Source organism: Arvicanthis niloticus, chromosome 6, assembly GCF_011762505.2.
Source record: "Arvicanthis niloticus isolate mArvNil1 chromosome 6, mArvNil1.pat.X, whole genome shotgun sequence".
In the NCBI taxonomy this organism is placed as follows: domain Eukaryota; kingdom Metazoa; phylum Chordata; class Mammalia; order Rodentia; family Muridae; genus Arvicanthis; species Arvicanthis niloticus.
Genome location: NC_047663.1, coordinates 99,524,240 through 99,548,096, shown reverse-complemented (window position 1 = coordinate 99,548,096; position 23,857 = coordinate 99,524,240). Strand labels below are relative to the sequence as shown.

Sequence of the window (23,857 nt, the reverse complement as noted above, 5' to 3'; positions counted from 1 at the left end):
TGTGCACGAAAACAAGTCGTTTTGAATAAGTGTGATAACCAGCTGTAATGAAGTCATAGCCCCACAGATAGCCAGACACATCTGGTTATCTGCTGTGTATGTCAGAAGTAACAGAAGTAACCCTAATTCAAGCATAAAAAAGGAACCCTTGGCAGGAGCACTTTATCACACTGGTAGCAATGGTTACCTAGCGTGATCCCATCACACTGGTAGCCATGACTGGCTAGCGTGATCCTCTAGCCAGGCCTCCTCTGTAGCTGAGAGACTGAGCACTCTGCTGCACCCGATCATCAAAGCAGCAGCTGAGAGACCAACACTCCTATCTTTGTGGTCAGACACTCTCTGGACCTGAGCTGCTGGAAACTGCAGTCATAAGGACTCAGGTCGTATAACTCATGAATAATGATGTACTTATTGCTATGCTTATTTCTTTGGTAATTAACAATTTATTATTTGTTAACTGTACTGACATTGATAGAGTCAATGCATAGGAAATATGGCAATACCTCGTTGTTACAATAGCTTTAGCATTGGTGATAATATATTGTTTGCTGTGCATTATTAAAGAGCATTTAAATATCAAACCTCTGTCTCTGGCATACTCTCTCCTCTCTCAGGGAACCGACCATCTCACAGTCAATTCTGTTTAAGATTCCTGAGTGGAGAGGACCTGTCGCTCCTCTCCCCACGGGGACCCTAAACGCTTATCGCAACCTGCTCACAACAGATAACATACTGGGCTCTTGACACCAAAGAACAAAATCTTTTAAAGAAAAATTTTTTCCAGGAAGCCTCAGTTTTACATAACCAATTTTTGCAAAGGAAACTCCCCTGTTTCTGGCATCTAGGGGGCCCAGCCACAGGGCATGCATAAAATTGCAAACTCTGCATTCCTATTTCAAAGATAAAACTTCACATCTTTTCTTTCTCTGACACAAGCAGACACTTAAAGTGGGTATCATTGGGCAAGGGTCAAGATGAATATGTGTTGCTGGTTTGTAGTCACATTAGCTAATACTTTCCCTGTATCTATTTGTCTTTCTTAGTCTCCAGGTCCAGGCCTGAGGTCAATGTGGGTTGGACCATAACCCTGTATTCATATAAAAACACAAGGCTCAGGAGGTGGCAGAGGAGCAGGAAGTGGAAGGGCCCAGAGTCCAGTAAAACCTTTGTTTCCATGGGTCCATAGTGCAGAGATAGTCCATTTGGCAGCAATATCTGCGCCTTTCACTTTCTTAACATGGGTGTGGAGGATCCATGGTGTAAGCCATGGAGTGTTGGCGCCACAGAGTAGGAGTGGGGAGAATCAAAATGTCGGGTCCTTTCCAGGCTAGACCCAGCACCCCTTTGGCTACCCACTTGACCTAGATGGACTCAAATAAGCTGGGTTTCTCAGATAGTCCAATGAATAGCCTGTGTGGAGAACTGGAGGGCCTGTGGTAATTTGAGAAAGGAATGGTTACAGAATTCTATCAGCTGCTGGTCTCTGAGCCTGGGAAGCAGTGGGGGAGGTCTTCCTAACATAGTCTCACAGGTGGTAAATCCCTCCCAATATGGAGTACAGTAGGCCAAAGCAAAGGAAGGAGGCCTATCCACCCTTTGGTAGAATCTAATGAGAGTTTTCTTAGAGTTTCTTTTAGTACACTATTTATTCTTTTTACCTGGTCAGAACTCTGAGGTCTATATAAACAACAAAGTTGTCAATCTGTGTGTAAAGCCTTTTCTATTAATTGAGGGGTTTTAGCTATGAAAGCCAGGTCATTGTCAGACCCCATTGCTAGCCGGAGGCTAAATGAGAGGACCAGTTCCTAGAAGAGTTGTTTTTTGTTTTTTTGTTATTTTTTTTTGTTTTTGTTTTGTTTTTGTTACTATTTAAGCAGTTTCAGTTTAGGTGGAGGACACTTCTTACCATCCAGAAAAGGTATCTATAAAGACTTGCAAGTACTTTTATCTTCTCCCAGTGAAAGATAAAAAAATTTAAGTTGACCCCCTGAACCCTGTCCATAAAGCAAAAGACATAAAAATCAGTAAGTCAAACACTGTGACGCCTCAGTACCAGGAAGTTAGCTGACCACTCGAACAGATGGCCCTAACTAACAGCCCTGAGACAAATGGTGTCAGGATGCTATAGGCTTGAGATAAGCCTGACCTGCTTTGAACCGGAGCTCATCAAAGATATAGTCAGAAATAGCCAATTATAAAGTGACTCACCATCCATCTTAAGAGTTTGGGATCAAACGCATCTGCACCCCCTCCTTCCCCCTCTTCCCTAACTCCCCCTGGTTTGTAGATTCTTCCTTTATAAGCTGTAAGAACTCATTGCTGGGCTGCTGATTTCTTCTACCCCTGCGTGGGATAGGAAGGGTGCCCTAGCATGCTAGTTTTTGAGTAAACCTCTTGCTGTTGGATCAAGCTGTGTTTCTCATGAGTGATTTGGGGGTGCGTCTGCAGTTCTTCACAGAGTTGTGAGGTCCCCTCCATTTGGGCTTTACACCAGCAGGCAGGATCTCAGTGAAGTCTGTTTTCCCAGAGTTTACTGGGGTATTGGTCTCTTATTCCAAACCTTCCCTGAGTTAGGGCTCTCTGCTTTGGATTTACTTGAGCACAAACCTGGCCTCTGGCTGAGACATCCCATGTTAGGCTGCTCAGTCCATTTCCTTTTTACCATTGAGTCTCAGGTAGTGCTGGGTCATGGTACATCATCAGAATATCAACAGGCCCTGCTGGTCTTAAGGTCATTTCCTGGACGGCCAGGTATAAGCCTGGCAGTGGAGGACAGCAATTTGTATTGGAAGTCAAATAGCATGTAGGAGGGTCAAATATTTTTAACATCCTTTCTCCCAGTGGTGAGAAGCCTTCGTTCTCTATAGGTCGATCATACCATGGACATGCCCAGTAGTAAAAGCATACTTACTGATGGCCCATGTATATGGTAGTGACTCCCCCACCCCCACCCCCCATCTGAGGGTCTGAGTCAGATCAGTCAGTTCTGTTCTCTAGGCTCAGCCACCTGGCTTGGACCCAAATCCTTTCATTTAAAGTAACTACTGTCATTCCCATGTACCTGGTTTTATCTTTCATCACCCCAGTCATGGAGAGCACCTGTGTCAGCAGACAAGAGGGAAGCAGGATTGATGGCTGTGGATTCTCAAACCAGACTTGAGGGTGAGCCAGGAGTGGGACTGGTATGGGTCACACAATCATTAGACAGCCAGGGTTCTGGTTCTCCTCAGAGGAGCCCCTCAATTGTGTCATGGGTCCTGAGTGTAGGATCTTGATCCAGAGTTGTTTTTGTCATTTTGTTTTTGTGTTCTTACTATTCTGGCAGCAGCCACCACAAGTCTTAGCCAGGTGGGCCCTTCTGTGGCTACAGGGTCCAATTGTCACAGGGCATTTTCATGCCCCAAAGTTTGGGTTAAAACCCCCTTTGTTGGAAATTCTAGCACTGGAGTGGAAGTCAGAGACTCAAATGCCTTTTGTTAATCTCAGCCCACATTAGGGGCTTAGTGAGCTCTTAGTTATGGTCTGCAGATGCCTTGCTATTTCCACAAACTGTGGCATCCAGAGGCAGCAATTCAACTGTATCTAGGAACTCTTGAACCTGTCATTTAGTCTTTGGAGTTGGGATCTGAAGAACGGCAGCAATCCTACTCTGAGACAGGCTTCTTTTGCCTCCCCTCAGCTGGTAGCCAAGATAGGTAGCCTCTGATGCACTAAATTGGGCTTTCTTAGTAGACACTCTGTTGCACAAGGTCTATAACTCTTGCAGCAGTCCCTCAGTGGTCCTTTTATAATCCATTTTCCGCCAAGAAACCTCTAATGGAAGGGCAGGAAGTCTGAATTTAGTGATTTAAATGCTGGGGCAACCTGGTCCAGGTAGTTACCTGCTGTAGCCTCCCACTGTGTCTGTCCATTTAAAAGCAAAGATGGGTTTATTCACTTTTACCAATGGGGGGCTGAAGAACACATCTTTCCTGTCCAAGACACTACACCTGTTTTTCTGGAAGAATCAGATGCTTGAGAATCAGAGGTCCCAGGTGTTTTCACAGGCAGCAGAGGCATATTCCAGGGTGACCAGCAGGGTACCAGGATGCCTGTCTTTTCAAGCCAGGCAATATGGATTGCAATTTCCTCTTTTCTTACTAGGACCATTTGGGTATTGCTTAATCTGAAGTTGAACAATTATAGGTGGTTGGTGTTGGGCCAGTCCGGGGCAGGTGTAGGGGTTGACGGTTGGGTTAGTTTCTTCTGAAAGAGGGTGAGACAGAAAATTGTACAGGGTATCCATAAGTTTAACCCTGTGTCATCATCAGAGAATGTGACAGAGGCTTTCAGTTTATGTAATTGTCCCAATCAGTTCTCTGGTGTTAAACACCCTTTTAGCTACCTCCAGCAATTGGGACCTACTTATACCTTTGAACATTTTTTTAAATTTTATAACTTAAAGAGAAAATATCTGGGGCTGAGTGGGTAAAAAAGGAAATCTTTTTAGCAGTTGTCTTTAATCTTTCTAAAATGTACCTAGTGAAATTGCTTAAAGTCTCTTTGGTCAGTGTTGGACAGAAGGGAGAATCTGTTCTGTCCAGGCTGCTTTGTCTGGCAGTGATCCCCCTGCTAGCCCAGGGGCTTTTTCTTTTTTTCCTTTAGAGAATGAATTGTATGAATCATTGGTTTAAAATGAGACATAAGTCATAGAAGAGAAAGGAATATAACTTTCTTTTTTCCTTCAGGTTCAGCCCTGGGGAACTTTTCCCCTTTCCTGGGGCTGCTGATAGCAGGCATAGAGCAGAGAAATACTCTCCTTGGTGAACTATTTTCCCTCTCTGTGTATATTCCATTTAGATAGCAGAGGGCCCTGGAAGAGAGGCCTGGCTCCTCCTTACCTCCACACTGTGATCAACCTTGAGTTAAGCAACAAAACAAGCAAGTGTGCCTGTTCCTGGAGTAGCAGAATTGAAGGTTGTTTGTTTGTTTTGAAAGAGTTAAAAATTTTTAAACCTTCCACAGATGGAGTCAAGAGTGCAGATCAGCTTGTTCTGCACTCTGGACCCTAGAAAGCTAGCTATCCACAAGACAAAATAAATATGATAAGAGCTCAGAGCTGGGAGTTAAGGACAGCGTGACCAAGAGCTATGGGTACCAGGAACTAAAAACTGACCATAAGATAGATTGAATAGGGTTTGAGCTGGGAGTTCAAGTTAGCGTGCCTGTGCACCCTGGATACCAGGAACTTGGCTGACCACAAGATAGATGGCTGATTACGTATAGGCTCTTAGAGAATAGCCTGTTCCTTGTACCCTGTCACAAACTGAATAATGGGCTGGGACTTTCCACAGGTGCTCTCCAATAGCCCTCCCTTACTCCCCCTGGGTTGTGGTTCCCCCCCTGAGTTGTGGTTTTGGGCTTTAAATTCTCTCTGTCTCCAAAGCCCCGGGGTCAGACCCCATTGTCCCTGCATGGGCTACAGGTCTTGACCTCAGTATACTGATTAAAATATGCCTCTTGCTGATTACATCAAGTTTGGTGTCTTGCAGTTAATGGGTGGCCACAAAATCCCCAGGCTTGGGTGAGGTCCTCCATTCATGGGGGCCTTACAGTTTGTTTTTTCTTTTCCTCTGGGTGACCTAGCAGAGCCAAAAGAATTTGGGTCTCTAATGGGTTGGGGTACAGGTTTTAAGCCAAGGGGTTTTCACACCAGAGAAAGCCACTGGTCAGTACAGGAAAACAGATCTGACAGAAAGACATAGAAAGACACACAGAGACACATATACACAGATAGTAAAGTCAGCTAGGGGTGGCCACCACACTGATATGCCACATTTATATAGCTGAACAGAGGGGACCTTTCTGTTTCACATGGACCACAGACAGCAGATCAGCAGCCATGGCCAGCCTCTCCTATGTGTCCAAACAGAAGACACCTTAACCAGACTTCCTTCTGCAGGTGACAGACTAGGTGACTTTCTAATTTGTTTCCTTTTGAGGTCAAGGTGTCAGACCCCTCAGAGAAAATAGGCAGCAATTGATCAGAGGGAGCCCTGGTGACTTGGAACACTCAGGTTGCACACCTCCCAGGAGTCCCCTGACCACTGCATTCTTCCTGGCTCCAAGGGGCTCTGGGGCTCTCAGTGCCTCGAGATCTGGTCTCTGGGATCCTGGTGGGACCTCCAGAAATGTGGGTATTCACCAGAGAAGACTGTGTGGGCATGGATGGATTTAAGCCAATAGAAAGTCTTTATTAGCCGGCTGGTGATGTGAGAATAAATTATAAAAATAAAATTTTAGGTCTCAACATAAAAGATTGGAGACTGGGAAGGAAACCAAGCTTGAGAATGTAGAGTGAAAAATTATAAAGGCCATTTTATGAAATATGTGTAGATTTTTTGCCTTACAGAACTGAAAATAAGATTTCAGGCCTTCACATTCCAGGTGAAGGACACTTGCTGGATTACATTCCTCAAGCCTCGCCCAAGGCAGGAAGGCATTCCTGATTACAGATAAAGATGCTACCACCTAGGTGGGGCCCTAGCCCTATAGCCGGAAAAAGTAAAGATAGCAATCTGAAATGGCTGGATAGGGCACAATGGCATGGTAAAAACCACATTTTTGAGAAGAATGCAGGGCGATTTCCACATGACACTAATCATTTAGAGTGAATACCTCTGAATTGTTCCACTGTTTTCGTGTTTTGTATCTTTAACAACCCCATCCCACTCCCCTGGTTTGTGGTTTTTCCCTTTAAAACCCTCCAAGGACTGGCCGAGGGGGTCGGACCTTGACTCCAGCGTGAGTACCTGGTCAGACCGCTGGCTGCCAGCTCTTTCCCTAATAAACCTCTGCTGATTGCATCCAGGTATGGTTTCTTGTGATCTTTGGGTGGTCGCGATTCCGGAGGCTTGAGGAAGGGTCTCCCGAGTATGGGGCTCTTCATTTGGGGGCTCGTCCTGGATATGCGACCACCTTAATCCAAGAACCACGCTGGGAGGTAAAGGGACACCGCGGTTTTTTCTGTCTGGTTGTTGTGTGACCTTTTGTATAAATTGCCTGGTTTTTCATGTACTGATTTCTGGTTTTTCATGTGCGGGTTTGCCTAAATCGTCTGATTTCTCGTGTGCTAGGGTTGCCTAAATCGTGTGCTGTTTTGTCTAGGTTTGTTTAAGTTATTTGGTTTCTAAGTTGTTTGTGCCCGTCTGTCTGAATTATTTGGTTTCTGAAAAGTGCACTTCGGTTTAGACTGGCAGCTGTTTCTGTCTCGTGAGGGGCAGTAAACCATTTGTTTCGAGAGGGGACAAATGAGTGATTAGCAGACGTGCTAGAGAGTCACTAGCTGCTGCACCTCCAGAGACGTTTGGGGGTTCATCTAGGTGCCGGGGAGGACGTGGAATCCCTCTAGGCTGGCACAGGTTTGCATCTAGGTGCCGGAGAGGATGTGGAATCCCTCTTGGCTGGCACTGGAGATTGAGACAGGTTTTTTGTTAGTCTTTTTGTGTGTTAACAATGAAACTAGAGAGAAAAGGTCAGAAATGGCCACCGTGGTTGTTATGCTCTCATGGCAGTGTGTCTATTTTTGGTTTGTTCATTGCTGGCGTGTTAGAAATCTGGTAGACTTGGTCCAGCATAGGCTGACCAAGTTGTCTGAATCTGTTAAATCTGAATCTGTGAAGACTGACAGCGTTGTCTGGTTATTGGAGTCTTACTTGGAAGGCGAGAGGACTTCCAGAAGGTCAGGGGATCTGACTGTCAGGTTTCAAGAGACTGAGCGCTCCTACTTGGGAGAAGATGTGGAATCCTTCTCCATCTGGGGTCGTGACCAAATGTAGTTAAGTGTTATTTGTGCCACCCGTGGCAGGGGTGAGCTATCTGTGTTTTATGTACTACCCGTGAGAGGGGTGAGTTATTTGTGTTGTTTTTTTATATGTGTGTGTCTTTTCTTGGCAAATCATCTGTGTGTTAGCTGTTAATCTACTGTGTTAAACATCTTGAGTTAAAAATAGGTAACATGATTGCCGGCAGAGAGAGAAATGAAGCCGCCGGTACAAGAATACAACTGCAGAAAGGCGGGCAGGTCCTTTAATAAGGGGCAGCTACCTCGGTTCGTGCTCGCGGTTCGTGTTCCTACAGCCCGCCTACCGCATGTAGGGTGTGCTTCAGGTAACAGCACATGGAGGGTGCCCTCACCCAGCCCGCTCACCCAGCCCCCACTTGGCGGGCTACAACTCGTGGTTCCCCAGCACAGCAACAGCGTGCAACAGCTACCTAGTTTGGTATTCCTGGCTGTACTGGGTACCTTGAGGTCACTAGTGCAACAAATGGCGGTTTTCCACCTGCCGCCTATGAAGATAGATGAGAACCCAGGTGATAAAAGAAAAAAGAAAAAAAACCTGGCAGTGGAGCCAGGACAGCTAGACAAACAGCCGCAGCAAGATTGTTCACCTGAGAGTTAATTATTTTTTTTTTTTTAAAAAAAAAGAGAGACAAGAACTGGTTAAAACTGCTTATTTAATTTAGTTTAAAACTTACTTGTGAGGCAGTCTTGATTTACACAAGAAAAACTGATAATTCGCCCTGCTCTGTGGCTAGGAGAAGGACACCAGCAGAAAGCAAAAAAAAAGGGGGCCAGCAGTTTTTTTAGCTTCTGTAATAAGGAAGTTGATAATGATTTTTCCCAGTTTTATAAGTAAAGGAGTGCTTTTTTTTCTAAAATTACAGCTTAAAAGTTATAGGCTGCCCTGAGTCAGAAATATATATATATCCTTCAGTTTTGATAAATTTTTTAGCCATTACTGTTTGAGACAATTTCATTATTTGTATGAGATTTTCATTAAGATTTGGTTCAAAGATGAGAGTTCTGACAAGATAAAATTAAAGAAGTGGTGAAGACTTGTGCTCTTATGTTAGACATAAGAATGTTTACTTTATTGTTCTTGTTGCAATCAGAAATAACTCTTCAAAAGGTTTTTATAGAACTATGACCAAAGTTTCTATTTTGTTAAAAGTTAAATTCAAATAAGTGTCAAATGTAACTCAAGTTGCCTTTTAAAAATTGTTAATAACTGTATGAACCTTCAACATCTTAATAATCCTTGCTGTGAAATGCTACAGATAAGGTAAAAGCCTTGCTTTCACAAGACCTTTGCAGGTTCTGGTCTTCAGATTGGGGACCCCGTCAATTGATCAGGCCGTGGTCAGCAGCAGGTCAATTTGGAGCAGATTTGACTGAGACCTCCATGTGACAGAAGGTAAGGGACACCCAGAGGCCCACGCCAGATTCCGCTGATAGGTCTTGAGAGAGAAGATTATATGAGACCCCACTAAGTTTGATCAGGACACATGAGGTTAAGCAGAGATCAGATAAGTTACCCACAGCCTTTCTAGACTAGCTCATAGAGACATTCTGTCAGTGTAGACAAGGCTCCAGAGGCTACAGAGACTACAAGATAAGTCATTGAAAGATTTAGGAAGTATACTACATATTAAAATGATTGATGGTAATAGCAAGTGAGAGAAGATTTAAAAGAAAGGAATAGAGAAGAGGAATAGAGAAGGTTTAGTGCAAGTCTAGAAGAAAAGAGTAGAGAAGAAGAATAGAGATCAGTTGCTGTGAGTCCACAGGAATAGAGAGGAATAGAGGAGACTAGAGAGAGGTGAAGAAAGAGAAAGGTGACAGGAAAGAATTTACAGAAAGCAGAAAAAAGGGATTCCAATCAAAGAGAGATAAAACTCTTTGAAAAAGACCAGTGTGTGCATTGCAAGTAAAGGAGCCAGCTTCAGGGTCCAAGAGGGCCCTAACAAATAGAAGCCAGGGCCAGAAAATCCCAGGCCTCGAAAAACACCCCAAGTGGTGAAGATAACAGCTCTGTGTGAAGACGGCTATTGAGATAGACGGGGCAGCTTGGAGCCACCCAACCTTTGATAGACACAGGGGCTTCCTCCAGGCCAATGGGTCAAAAGGTATTCATGGACTACCCGAAAATGGTGGACTAAGAGATGGGCTGGGTATCCCATTCATTTATGGTCATCCTAGACTGTTCCTACCCTCTGTCGGGTTGAGACTTACTCCCCAGGATTGGGGCCCAGACAGGCTGCAACTAACTGACAAGAACTCAGGGGTAGAGGAAAGGCTCCTCCTACTGACTCCAGCCGGGAGCCGAGGTAACGTGCTTTACAGACAGGAGCAGTTTTCTCCATGCTGGTCAGAGACAAGCCAGCGCTACTGTGGTGGACACATGCCATCTGGACTGACTCCCCATCCCTGAGATCATCGGTGCAGAGAACAACCTTGGAACTTGGGGCTGACAAGAAAGCCAACATCTGCATGGACAACAGGTATGCTTTTGCCACAGTCCATGCCTGCAAGGCTATATGCCAAGAGAGGAAACCCTGATGAAACCGGAAGCTGTAAATATTTGTTGCCCAGGATACCAAAAAGGGAGGAGACTCCAGCCTGAGGCAACAACCGGACAGATCAAGTGGCTTGATACAGGAGCCCTCCCAGGTTTGGGGCCTAAAATAGACAATGGCGCACACAAGAAGGGAGAACTATACTCCCCAGAAAGCAAAGGATTTACCAGGCTAAATACACAGATGGACTCTTAAGATATGAGTGCAACCAAGCAGCTAAGAGACTTAAAGCGTATAAGGGACCTTAGGTTCTAAGCCAGAGAAATAATAAGACTTAGAGTAGATAAGAAATACCTAGGAGAAAACAGCCTAGAATAGGGACCTTCCCGAGGTTTCAAGTGTCCTAGGTAATTAGATCAGAGAGCAGTTTTAAGGTAAGTCAGGAATTGAAGATCCACTGTTTATATTGTCTCCGAAGCTCAGGACAGGTAGAGAGAATATACAGGACCCTAAAATTAAACTACCCTTGGGAACTGGCGCTGGCTAGAGTGTCCCTTGTTCTTGCTCCATACCCAGAATGCCCATTTTGTGTGAGAAATGATTTTTCAGGCTACTAAAAGACTGTTCCTGGTGCTGTGGACCATCCGACCTCCTTGAAGTTCACCATCACCACCTGTGACTGATGCCAACTGGAGAAGATCCAGATGCCTGAACAACCCCCTACTCTTTGGCTCCAGGTCTTCTGCTATTCTACAAGGCTAAAGAAGCAGCAGGCCTTGACTCCTGAGACCACCCCAGAGGCACAGGGAAAATGCTGCCTTGGAGGGTGGGACTTAGTGTGTGTACACCCAAGGTTAAATGACAGCTTGTGATTACAAGATTGAAGTTGAAATGTGAATCTAGAGTTATATAGATTTGTTCCTTTTGCAATTTCTCTTTATTATATATGTGATTTTATGTATATGTAGACAGCTATGTGCCACAAAATGTGGAAAAGTCAGAAGACAACTTTGAAAGTGTGCTACAAAGAAAAGGAAATGTTTTGAAACCCCTAGTCAATAGAATAGAGCCCAAGAACCCCTGCTAACAGATACCTAGTGCCTAAAATTGATAAATGGTAGACTTACAGCTCCGGGTTAACACCATGTGTTTCCACTGCTATCTTTGATGAAAACAAAGATTATTGTGTACTTGTCCAGCTAGATCCCGCAGGTACTCTTGAACTGAGTTTGAGATACACCCTAGATGATACTGCAGACAGCCTATTTTCCTTGACTCTAGCTGTTACATTGTGACTAGGAGTGGCCATAGGTATAGAGACAGGTGTAACTACATTGATACAGACACCTCATTACTTTCATCAGCTGAGGGCTGCCACTGATGTGGATTTGAGAGCCCTAGAACAGTCAGTAACAAAGTTAAGTTGTTACTAGACTTGCTGTTTCTTAAAGGAGAAAGTCTGTGTGCTGCTCTAAGAAAAAATGTTACTATTATGTAGACCATTCAAGAGTGACCAGAGAGTAAATTCAGAAAAAAAGTTAGACCAGAGACAAGATAGAGATGCACAGCAACGTTGATTCGAGAGTTGGTTCAATCCTCCCTTGCTGGACCCCTTGTGATTTTACTTTTGCTTTTAACCATAGGCCCCTACATTTTAAATAGATTAGTAACTTTTGTTAGAGAAAGGATAAATGCTGTTCAGCTTTTTGTGTTGCGCCACCAATATAAGACTTTGGGTCAAGAAAATGGTAATTATGATGACACTGGAGTTTAAACTTTTCTAAAGATCCTAATCGGAAAAAGTGGGGTGAGAATAGACTTATTAATAATTGAGTTTTTATGATTAAAAACATAGCCAAATCGGAAAAAGTGAGGAATGTAGAGTGAAAAATTATAAAGGCCATTTTATGAAATATGTGTAGATTTTTTGCCTTACAGAACTGAAAATAAGATTTCAGGCCTTCACATTCCAGGTGAAGGACACTTGCTGGATTACATTCCTCAAGCCTCGCCCAAGGCAGGAAGGCATTCCTGATTACAGATAAAGATGCTACCACCTAGGTGGGGCCCTAGCCCTATAGCTGGAAAAAGTAAAGATAGCAATCTGAAATGGCCGGATAGGGCACAATGGCATGGTAAAAACCACATTTTTGAGAAGAATGCAGGGCGATTTCCACATGACACTAATCATTTAGAGTGAATACCTCTGAATTGTTCCACTGTTTTCATGTTTTGTATCTTTAACAACCCCATCCCACTCCCCTGGTTTGTGGTTTTTCCCTTTAAAACCCTCCAAGGACTGGCCGAGGGGGTCGGACCTTGACTCCAGCGTGAGTACCTGGTCAGACCGCTGGCTGCCAGCTCTTTCCCTAATAAACCTCTGCTGATTGCATCCAGGTATGGTTTCTTGTGATCTTTGGGTGGTCGCGATTCCGGAGGCTTGAGGAAGGGTCTCCCGAGTATGGGGCTCTTCAAGAACAGATGTTAAAAGTCAGCCTTTGTAGTTATTAAGAGGTAAAACTGCCTTTATGAGCCTTGTAAATATTGGTATAAAAAAACGGCCACAACTCTAATTCAAGATTCTCTTTTGTCTGTATACAGGAGAGTCCTGGTGCACCAGTCTCAATAAACCTCATGTTATTACAACGAATCCTGCTGGGTGAGTTCTCTGGGGGAGCGTGTCCCTTGGTTTTGGATACATAGAGTCCAACAGTGACAACACTGGGCCTCAAGATTCCAGCACAGCATTGAGCCTTTCTCAGACTGAGCTTGAGACTTTCCCAGAAATGTATGGACTTTGATGATGCCTTTGTTTTGGCAGGTGGTAGTGTCATGGAGTGAGTTGTGCTAGGTGTGGGCCCTGTTAACCAATGACAGCAGTTCTTTATGCAAGTGAAGCACCCTGCTTACATCAGTCATATGAGTCCCCATGCAAATAATGAGCTGGGCCCTTCAGACCCAGGTAGAGTTGACTGAAGTCTGGGGATAAGAGATAAAATAAGACAAGAGGTTTGAATCTGCTGTGTCTGGAGCTCTGTCTTCTGGAGCCAGAGTGATCCCTCTCTTCTGTCCTGTCCTGTTCTCCTGTCCCCTCCTGTCCTCTCCTGTCCCCTCCCTTCCCTTCCTCTCTTCTCCCTTCCTGTCCTCTCTTCTCCCTCATCCTTTTCCCTCCTCTTTCCTCCTCCCTTATTGTCCTTTTTCCTCTTTTCTATTTTTTTTTTAAAGTCAGAGTCCCATTCTAGTCCAGATTGACCTGGAGCTCACCCCACAGTCTAGGCTGTCCTTGAACTAAAGACAGTCCTCCCATCTTAGTCTCCTAAGCACCGGGATGGCAGCATGAGCCACCACATCCACTTTTATGTCTTTTTTTTTTTTTTTTTTTTTTTTTTTTTGAGGAAGGGTCTTCTGCAGGTGGCTACGAACTTGCTGTGTACCAGTAATAGCCTTGAACTTCAAGTTCTTCTGTCTCTACCTCCAGACTAGGACTACTAACTCTGCACCACTATAGTACACCAGAGTTGTGTTTTAACAGTCAGCTGTTGATGTCCTGAAGCTTCCTCAGGCTATCCAGGGCGGGTATTCAAAACAGATAGTATCAGAACAATGACAGTTGGGCTAGCTGCTTGACTGATATCCTTCACTAAAGACAGCCAGAGTACCTGGGAGGTGTCTAACAGTGGGTCATCACCCCAGCTCCCAGATGTTGGGTTTCAGACTGGGGACAAGGGGCTGAGAACAAAGCAAACCTGGCCTCCAGGTTCTCCCAGCATGCTTCAGTCCCCACCTGTTACAGTAGATGGCTGGTGCACCTTGCCCTCTGGCCTGAACTTTCCAGCCTAGGGGTTGGGCTTCCCCCCCACCCCCCAAGCAGCTCTATATAAGCCAGACATTTTAGTCTCTACTCTCTTCCTATCTCTGCATTTTCTCTCTCCCTGCATATGCATGCTCTTTCTCCCTCCCTATGGCAACTTCCCTATCCTAATACCTTGGGACCAGTAAACCCATCCAAGAACAACTTCCCAATAAACCTGCCTTTATATCCTTTAATTCAGCTTGACTTGGCTCATTTTGCCAGCAGAGAATAACTTATCACCAAGGTCTTAGTGTGTGTAAAGGAAAAATAAACATTAAAAGAAATGTTTGTGACAAAGGCCTGGCACAGTTTTCTCCAGATAGAGGGTAGTCCCTTTCCTCTGTCTGACAGCAGCTGCCGCCCTTTAGAAGAATATTAGTGCACCTGCAAAGATGTTCTTTTTGTTTCAGCTAAAACTCTTTGGAGAAACTTCAGCCAGCCCAGGTCACCAGGTCACTTCGACTTGTTCGTTTAGGTGACCTAGTGCACTTGGACCATTACAACACAGAAATGAGCATGACCTGAGGCATCATTGTCTGCCATCACTCTACTTAGTTATCGCTTTGTTTATTTCTGTATTATTTAATTCTTTGTGGTGCTGGGTCAAATTTACATGTCTCCCATATGTTCAGCAAGTGCTCTCCCATTGGGCTACATCCTCAGGCCATCTGCTCTGATTTGAATATGAAACGCCCCTCATGTTTGGTATGCAGTTGTTGGTGGTGTTTTGGGGAGTTGTGGAACTTTTTTTGGTTTTTCGAGACAGGGTTTCTCTGTGTAGCCCTGGCTGTCCTGGAACTAACTCTGTAGACCAGGCTGGCCTCGAACTCAGAAATCGGCCTGCCTCTGCCTCCCAAGTGCTGGGATTAAAGGCGTGCGCCACCACCGCCCGGCAGTTGAGTTGTGGAACTTTTAAGGGGTGAGTGAACCTAGAGGATGAAAGACATTAAAGGCCGGTGGCAGGGGCTCTAGCTTCACTCTGGACCGATTTCTCTGCTTCCTGACTGGCAGGATATAACCAGCCATCTCTTGGCCCATCTCTTTGCTTCTGTGACCAGCCATCTCTTGGTCTCACTGCACCAGGTATTGTCAAAGCAACAGGGAACATCTGTATTAATTACCCATGCCATTGTTACAAAACACTTGACAAAAGCAACCCAAGAAAGGAAGTGTCTATTTTAGCTCCCAGTTCCGGGAGATGGACACTTACCACGAGGGCAAAAGGGCATGGCAGCAGGACACGAGGTATCTGGCCCCATGGCATCCGCAGTCAGAAAACAGAGAGTAATTGACCTCGCTGGTTTTATGTCAACTTGACACCAGCTGGAGTCAGCTGAAAGGAGGGAATCTCAATTGAGAAAATGCCTCCGGAAGATCCAGCTATAGGGCATTTTCTTAACTAATGATTGATGGAAGAGCTTGCCTGTAGGGGGATATTTGGAAACTGATGCCCAGTTCCGCTTGTTCCCAGGCAGCCACCATGTTCCCGCTGCTCCTCGCCTCTGACCGGGGTTCTGCTGATGCACAGGCCTTGGCGCCCACGATAAGCCAGCATGGGGGATGGCTCTGCCAATCCATCATGCTGCATCCACAAAGCTTGGCTGATTCCCAGACAATATCTGCCATCCTCACAGTACCTCCATTGGTGGCCTTCCCTGGCCTCTCACAGTGTCAAGCCTGCCTTCAAAACCAGTAAATACCACCTAGGTGATTCTTATGTGAGACCCTGACCTTCGGTCAGTGGTACTTACTTTGAGACGCCCCAAGTGAGACACTGAGATGCAGATTGATGCAAAAGCAAGGGGTTTTCTTTCTAGCATGCCAGGGTCAACCCTCGATCAGTCCCTCAAAGTGAGTGATGAGAAGGCGACCTCAAATGGCAATTATAAACAGTTTTTATACTTTTTAGGGGCACAGGTTACATCAGCAAGGTTACAGTTCAAACTTATTGGCTAAGCACATTTACCTTTAAATCTATTGGCTATCAAGCATGAAACTCATTTGAACTCTACTTGGGACTTTCCAAAGAGTCAGGTGACTGTCAGTACATTTAAATTTTACTCAATAATGTCCCTGTGGGTGGAGAATGGAACTTGGCCTAGCCTTGGCCCCAGGCAGGAGGGGGAAGCTGTAAGGAGGGTGTGGGACTGGAAAAGACCTGAGGGTTCCTCACTTACATATTACAAAGCCCAGCTGTGACTTGAGTTACATACAACCTTGGCTATCTCTGGAACACAGCTTCTTTGTGCTCTCAGGGTCCCAGATTTTACCTCAGTGACAATGGTCTCTTCCCAATCATCGCTGATCTCTGAGCTCCAGCTAACCAGCATCAATTGTCCCAGTAGTCCCTTCTATTTTTCACTTAAAGCCAGAGACACATGGCCGAAGCTGCCATGTTCTGCTGCTTGTTGGAGCTGGAACATGGCCCCTTGTTCTAGTACATCATCACCAGCTTTCTACTTCCTAACTCCTTCGGTGCCTAACTTGGCTGTCCTGGAAATTGCTCTGTAGATTGACCTTGAACTCAGAGATCTGTATGACTGTGTCTTAAGTACTAGGATTAAAGGTTTGGTCCACCTTGCCTGGACTTAAGCTTTTCTCTTTTACTTTTAACTTGCTCTGTCCCAGGCTGGCCATGAACTTAGAGATCTTTTTGCCTCTGTCTCCAGGAATTAAATGTGTGTACAGCCTTGTTTGGACCTAAATTTACCTGGGCGGGATCTTGCTCCAAGGTCATCACTCACTGAATCTGATTATCTTCTTGAAAATATGATTCAGCTCCAATTCACTTCCTGGTCCCCCTTTAATACTTGAACCATACATATTATATTTTTCCCTTCTCAGGTTGCTCCTTTTTTATCAAAACACTCTTTATAAGAATGAACTTTAGTAACCACACAACATAATTTATACCAAGCTGTTTTGAGACTCTCTTTTTTAAAGCAATTAATCTAAATCTCTTCACCTTAGCCTCAGGCAGAGTCTTTGGACAATGATACTTCATGAAACTTATACAAAAATAGTCTCTAGGACACATAGTAACAGTCTTCTCCATTGAAAAGTCTCAGGCCAGGAGTCCTACACAGCTCAAATCACCCTCAGGACCACTGTGTTTCAAATTCCTACTAGGGTGGCCCATTAAGCCATACTTAAAGCATTCCATGGATTTCCAAATAGTACCAAAATCCACATTCTTCCCAACAAAAGCATGGTCAGGCCTATCACAGCAATACCCCAGTCCCTGGTACCAACTTCTGTCTTAGGGTTTTACTGCTGTGACAGATACCTTGACCAAGGCAACTAATATAAAAACAACATTTAATTGGGTTTGACTTACAGGTTCAGAGGTTCAATCTGTTATCATCAAGGCAGGAGTGTGGCAGTGAAGTGGAAACTTCTAGTTTCTTTGGAAAGTTACTTATGTCAGATGATGTTTTGCAGGGGCACACTGTTAGTATTCTGTCTAAACTCCACCTCCCCAGTTACCTGGCAACAGCCAGGTAGGCTGATCCACTATAAAAGGGGCTGCTTGCCCCCTCCTCTCTCTCTTACTCTCGTATTCTCTTACTCTCTCTCTACCCTCTTGCCTCTCTGTCCCCTCCCCCACCTTCCTCTCTCTCCATGTGGTCATGGCTGGCCTCTACTTCTCTCTCTCTTATCTCTTCCACCTTCCTCTCCCCACCTTTGCCCTTTCCCCTGAATAAACCTCCTCTCCCTTGGAACCACGTGGTCCCGAGTGGTCTATTCTGAACTGCGGTCGGATTTCTTACATTGGTGCCGAGACTCGGATACGAAAACTCGGGGAATTGCTGTGCTGCGTGGGCTACCACAGCCTCTAGATGCGGTGGCCAGGCGGGACCGATGCCGTGTGACCTGCCTCCACCGCTGCTGCCTCCTCGCACCTGCCGGACCTCCCACATGCCGCCGCCACCACCTCTACGCCATGTGGACTCCATCGCTGCTATCTGCCATCACCAACCGTGTTAATTTCCACCGCTGCTGTGGACTAACTATGCCTGTGGCCCACCACGTGGTACTCCACCACGTGGGTTAGGCCGCCAGATAGGCCCACACAGACCTTGCAGTTCCACTTTCCTGATACCAGACTGCATAAGCCTGCAAACACACACCGGCGTATTAATTGGTAAGGAAATTTCAATCGGCTCGAGGGACCCTAGACATCCAGATAAGGCCTGGCCAGCCTTCCCTGGGCTGAGAGGTATTGGCATTTGTCTGCCCTAGTCCCTATGACTAGCCTCCTAGCTGAACTACTACTTAGGACATTGGCCGCTGGGTGACCCCCTCCCCCTCGAAAGCAGTTTACAGCTTCCCTCCCCACTCTGAGCTCTTGCAGCTGCCGGAAATCCTGGTACCAGGTTAAACTGCTTCCCGAGAATTCCGGGAATTCACGGGGCCCCTAGTTAATCTCATGACGACCTGATTATCTAGGCAGTGCCTGATTTTCTTGTCGTCTTTCTATCGGGACGTTGATACGTTAGCTCAGTAAGCCCTCCCTGTCACCCAATAGGTGCTACATTGTCTTCGGCCGCACCCTCAGACACCCCACTGGGTTGTCTCCTTAAAAACCTCAGATCTCTAAAATTAACGCCTGCTTTGAGGCCTTCCAAATTGATACATCACTGCAATAAAGTTTGGATTCGGGTAGATAATGGTTTAAAATGGCCACCTAATGGCATACTAGGCCCAGTCATTTAAAAGGGTCTTCATACATACATACAGCAGTCTGGTAAATGGAAAAGTTCCCTATATCCAATCATTCATCTACTTTCGCTCTAATCTCTCCATGTGTTCTGCCTGTTTCCCACCCCAGGTTTTTTTAGCCATCCGCCACTGATCAGAGTAACCATCCACATGGTCCCAGGAAAGATTTCTTGAGCTCAGAGATAACCCTTTTCTTCCCTGACCCTCCTTCTAGAACTCCTCTTGGGTGAGACACATCCCCTCTCCTCTTGAGACAGTTTCTTTCTCGCAGCTGAGTATCCCAGGCCGGGCCTGGACAGACTGTTCTCTCTCTCAGGAGCACTGGCTCCAAGCTCTAGTCCCTAGTGTGTCTCCCCCAAGGGTCAGTCCGCCGCCTGCTGATGCAGGCCTCTTCCCCATTTTGCCTTCTTCATTTGCGGCTGGCTGTGACCATTTGGCTCAGCTGGTTTGCCTGAAAACCGGCGGGTCCAGGACCCTGCTTGCTCCCTTTCCCTCTGTTCCTTAGCTCTGCTCTGATTCTACTCCTTACATTCTGTAAAGTAAGTGAAGACCTTAGCCGCCAAAGGCACTGGGCAGTGACTTCCGGCTGCTAACAGGAAGTCCCGCCCTACTGCCACAGCGGACCCGACCTGTAACAACTATGCCCTCAGCTGCAGGCCCATAGCCCCAACCTGCCAGCCATTTGATCATATGCCAGTATTGTCAGCTTTCTTATCCTGTTCCTAGCCAAATATTTTCTTGCTAATACTAAAATGTGCTTTTCTCTACCTACAGAACCCACCAAAGGTACTTAAAACTCTTTCCTATCCTGTCTTAATAGGTTTTTACTACTGCTATTAAATTCTATTCAGTTACAACCAAACCTTATGGCTCTCAATCTTGTCAAAAGTCTGCTAATAGTATATTTAAGTTTATGGCCAACAGAACTCCCAAAGCCTGTCACAGTTGACCCAAGATGGTTTCAGAAGACTTGGACACCTAGAAGATACAGCCTGGATTGCATGCGATGATACGGTCACTAACAAATGCAGTGGGCTAAACTGGATGAGTCAAATGACTTGGCTAAACCAAGGTAAGTCATTTCTCATGTCATGCGTATCCATTCCACAGAGAAAAAGCCCTGCATCTTCTGCACTTGGAAGCCAAACTGACTTCACCCAAGAGACTATGGAGACCATGGGAACTGTTGGCTAGTGGACTCTGTCATTTTTTAAAAATAATATATAACTGGTAGATTATTGTGTGCTCTTTCAGACTTCTGACTACATTGACAGCTAAGCTTTCACAGATATTATCTGTTACCTCATTAACTAAACTCAGTTGCCATCAATTAAATGCTTATTTCCTCTTCTTGCTATGCCACTGTCCTAATATCTGAGTTCCTATAAACTTGCCTACCTCTAATAAAACATGCCACTATACGATCCAACAAAGGTTCATCTTAAAGATTGCTTATGTTATTAACTCATGCTGCTATCTCTCTTGTAAACTTACAAGCTACAGGAAACCCACTCAGATCTACCTCTCACGGACCAAATAGACACCATCTGGATAAGTATATCTGCCTAAAGTTCCCACTTACCTATTCCAATGGGTGGGATCCCTCTGGGTTTCAAATGTATATCTTAGAAAAATTTTCTTTCCCCCAAATGTACTTAATCTTCCCTACATCTTGTCAAGTCCAGGCGCATCCAGAACAACTCCAGAGAAGCAACCTCTAGATGCTCCATCTCCTGGCACATACACAGCTGCTTCTACTGGACCTGCTCCTTCTGACCTGTCCTCAGATGGCTCCATAGACCCTGGACAGCAGGAAACAGCCAATTCTCCTATGACCGGACAAACACCCCCATACCCATTCTTCTATGTTCCCTCTAGAGACACGTCACCCCCAATGCCAGCAGGAAGTAGCCAGATATCACAACATCCCTATTCCTGCTTCACCATCACCTCTTTCCAATTTTTCTTTTTTAATTAAACCAAAAAGGGAGGAATGTTAGTATTCTGTCTAAACTCCACCTCCCCAGTTACCTGGCAACCGCCAGGTAGGCTGATCCACTATAAAAGGAGCTGATTGCCCCCTCCTCTCTCTCTTACTCTCTTATTCTCTTACCCTCTCTCTATCCTCTTGCCTCTCTGTCCCCTCCCCCACCTTCCTCTCTCTCCACGTGATCATGGCCGGCCTCTACTTCTCTCTTATCTCTTCCACCTTCCTCTCCCCACCTTTGCCCTTTCCCCTGAATAAACCTCCTCTCCCTTGGAACCCCGTGGTTCCGAGTGGTCTATTCTGAACTGCGGTCGGTCGGATTTCTTACACACACAAGTGAAAAGATGTCTTGCTAAAGCAGTCACATGAAATAATGTTTTCCTAAAGCAGACATAGGCAAAAGAATGTTTTGATATAGCGAACACTTGAAAGGACCTGTGATGAAGGAGTATTGTCGGACTCTGAGGAGCCTTAGGTTGCAGGGGCCCCCAGAGTGAACAACGTGGAGCGGGGGATGGATGCAAAAGCACAAGAAATTTTATTGTTCAAGCATGCTGGGGTCATCCTGCATCCAAAAGGAGAGGCGACCCCAGGCAGCTCCTTCTGTGAACTTTTATACAGTTTCCAGGGGGTACAATAGAGAAACAGCAACTAGACACAATATGATTGGCAGAACAGTGTGACTTTTAAACTGATTGGTCTTTAGGGAATGAGGTGGCAAGGACTTCCCTTGTCTGTGGGTGGCCAATGGTCCATCCTGTGGAATGTGTTCCCACCCTCAGGTAGGTCTCCCACCCCACCCCCATGGTCTGAGGAATGTTAATCAGCCTCTCCCTTCTGGAAGGGCAAGTGTCCCATGACCTTTCCAAAGTTCCTGAGCTGACCTCTTCAGTATAAATATGACCCCACAGACAGTGGGAGACAAGCACTGAGCATTGTTTTGGCTTGCTCAGCCTCGCTAGTCTTTGCTAATAATACGCGTATATTGGTTTGCCTTACATAGCATTCTTGAGCTCAACTTGTGGTAACACTGCCATTGAGAGGAACTCACCCAAAAACTGCTTGTGAGGTTCCTGAGGCAGCTTGCTGCTTCAGTGACCTCACTTCAGGCCAGTTGGCAAGCCTGATTGTTTCTTCAGGATTGAACTACAGCTGCTGGTTTGTACCTAGGGTCTGCTTTTGTAAGACTAGTGAGCAGAGCCTAAGTTTACCAGAGACCCCCTGAGAGAACCACATGGACACGAGAGATGGCTGCAAAGTGCAAGAGGAAATTTATTCCCACACGTCAGGGTCACTTCACTCTCACAGGAGAAAGGACCCTGAATTTCTGAAGCACACACCGTTTATACTTCAGCATAGGCAGACTTTAGCAACAGCAAAACTTGTCTAAACCTAATTGGACAATTTTCTTAGCCTTTAAATTTATTGGCCACACTCACTTGGGCAGTGGGCAGTTATTTCAGGTGGGCTATGTTTATCTAGGGCTGTAGAGGACACAGCTGGTTACTAATCAGTATATTAACCAAGCCAGCTCAGTCAGCCAACAGGTTCTCCAGTGCAGGAGTGAGGATTTAAATGAAAAACGATGATTAGACAATATTGCAGCCTGACCCCAGCCAGCCCAGAGGCTGAAGGCTGAGGCGGGTTTATTTTTTCTCAATTCTCTTTTAAACCATTTTAATTACATGCAAGTATTTAGGTCAGTTCTAGGTTGAGGAACTAGCAATACAATAGCTGCAAATAGTCAAAGGAACAAACAAGGCAATAAACAAAGTCCCATGATCACTCTCATGATCACTGTTTCTAAGGACTCATCAGAATGACAAAAATATCTGAGCCTGCTTCCCTGTCCTAGCCCAAGGTCATATTCATGCCTGAGGCCTACTTCTTTGTTCTAGCCTAAGACTTGGATTCCTGACTGAAATTACTTCTCTGTTTTAGCCTAAAATTAGATTCCTGCCTGAACTTACTTCCTTGTCATGGCCCAATGTCAGATTCCTGCCTAAAGCCCATTTCCTTGTCCTTGGCAGATTCCTGCTAAGCAGCCCCTAAAGCTCTCCAACGTACATACTGTAGTTTTTCTCTGTTTTTTTTTTTTTTTTTTTTTTTTTGTTGTTGTTGTTTTTAACTTTCTCCCTGTTATCAGGAGCAGCCTGACCAGCTGGGTGGTTGTGTCTTTAATTCCGTCTTTGGTCTTACACATTCTGAAAGGACTGGATTGTAGCTGTTACTTCATGTGTGGTATCTGCCTGCCTAGAGGACTGCTCTGAAGCTGCTGGGTCGTATTTGGTGTTTACTACTGGACTGAACTGCTGAGAAAGAAGATTGAGTTTGCCCACAAAGAACTATTGTTGAACAGGTCCACTTCCCCCATAGCCTTTTCTCTTCCACTACCTCTGCTGGGTGGTGGGCTAGAGGAGAGGTTGAACCCTTTTTAAAAGTAGGTTGCAAAAGATGTATGCCTACATGGCAGCATCCAGGCAGGCACAGTGCAGGAGGAGCTGAGAGTTCTACTCATTATCCTGTAGCTGCTTCTATTCTCATGCTAATTATGTTCCCCCTAAAAACCTGTTTGCTGTGTCCTGAGGGACCCTGCCCACAATTGGTTCTGATTGGTAAATAAAGATGTTGACAGCCAATGGCTGGGAAGAGCAGGCAGAGGTGGAACTTAAATTATTCCTGGGCAAGGGACCAAGTGTTGTGTGTGTGTGTATGTGTGTGTGTGTATGTATGTATATGTGTGTGTGTGTGTGTGTGTATATATATATATATATATATATATATATATATATATATATATATAGAGAGAGAGAGAGAGAGAGAGAGAGAGAGAGAGAGAGAGAAAGAAAGAGAGAGGATATGTTTTATAGAGGTTCAGCTCGGAGAGGTGGAAGGGGGTGCCTCTGTGCCTTTGCAGGCCTATGCTGAGGCATGCCTTCTCCTCCTTGAGGTAG

General features: G+C 45.3%; 1 long non-coding RNA gene across 2 annotated transcripts in view; it reads left to right on the top strand.

Moving 5' to 3' along the window:
• The window catches only part of LOC143442886 (uncharacterized), a 36,563-nt gene extending 13,006 nt beyond the window's left edge, over positions 1-23,557 (top strand). For both annotated transcript variants that reach the window (XR_013111470.1, XR_013111469.1), the window contains exon 2: positions 12,943-23,557. This is a non-coding gene — a long non-coding RNA (uncharacterized LOC143442886). The remainder of the gene's footprint in view (positions 1-12,942) is intronic.
• The last annotated feature ends 300 nt before the right edge of the window (positions 23,558-23,857 follow it).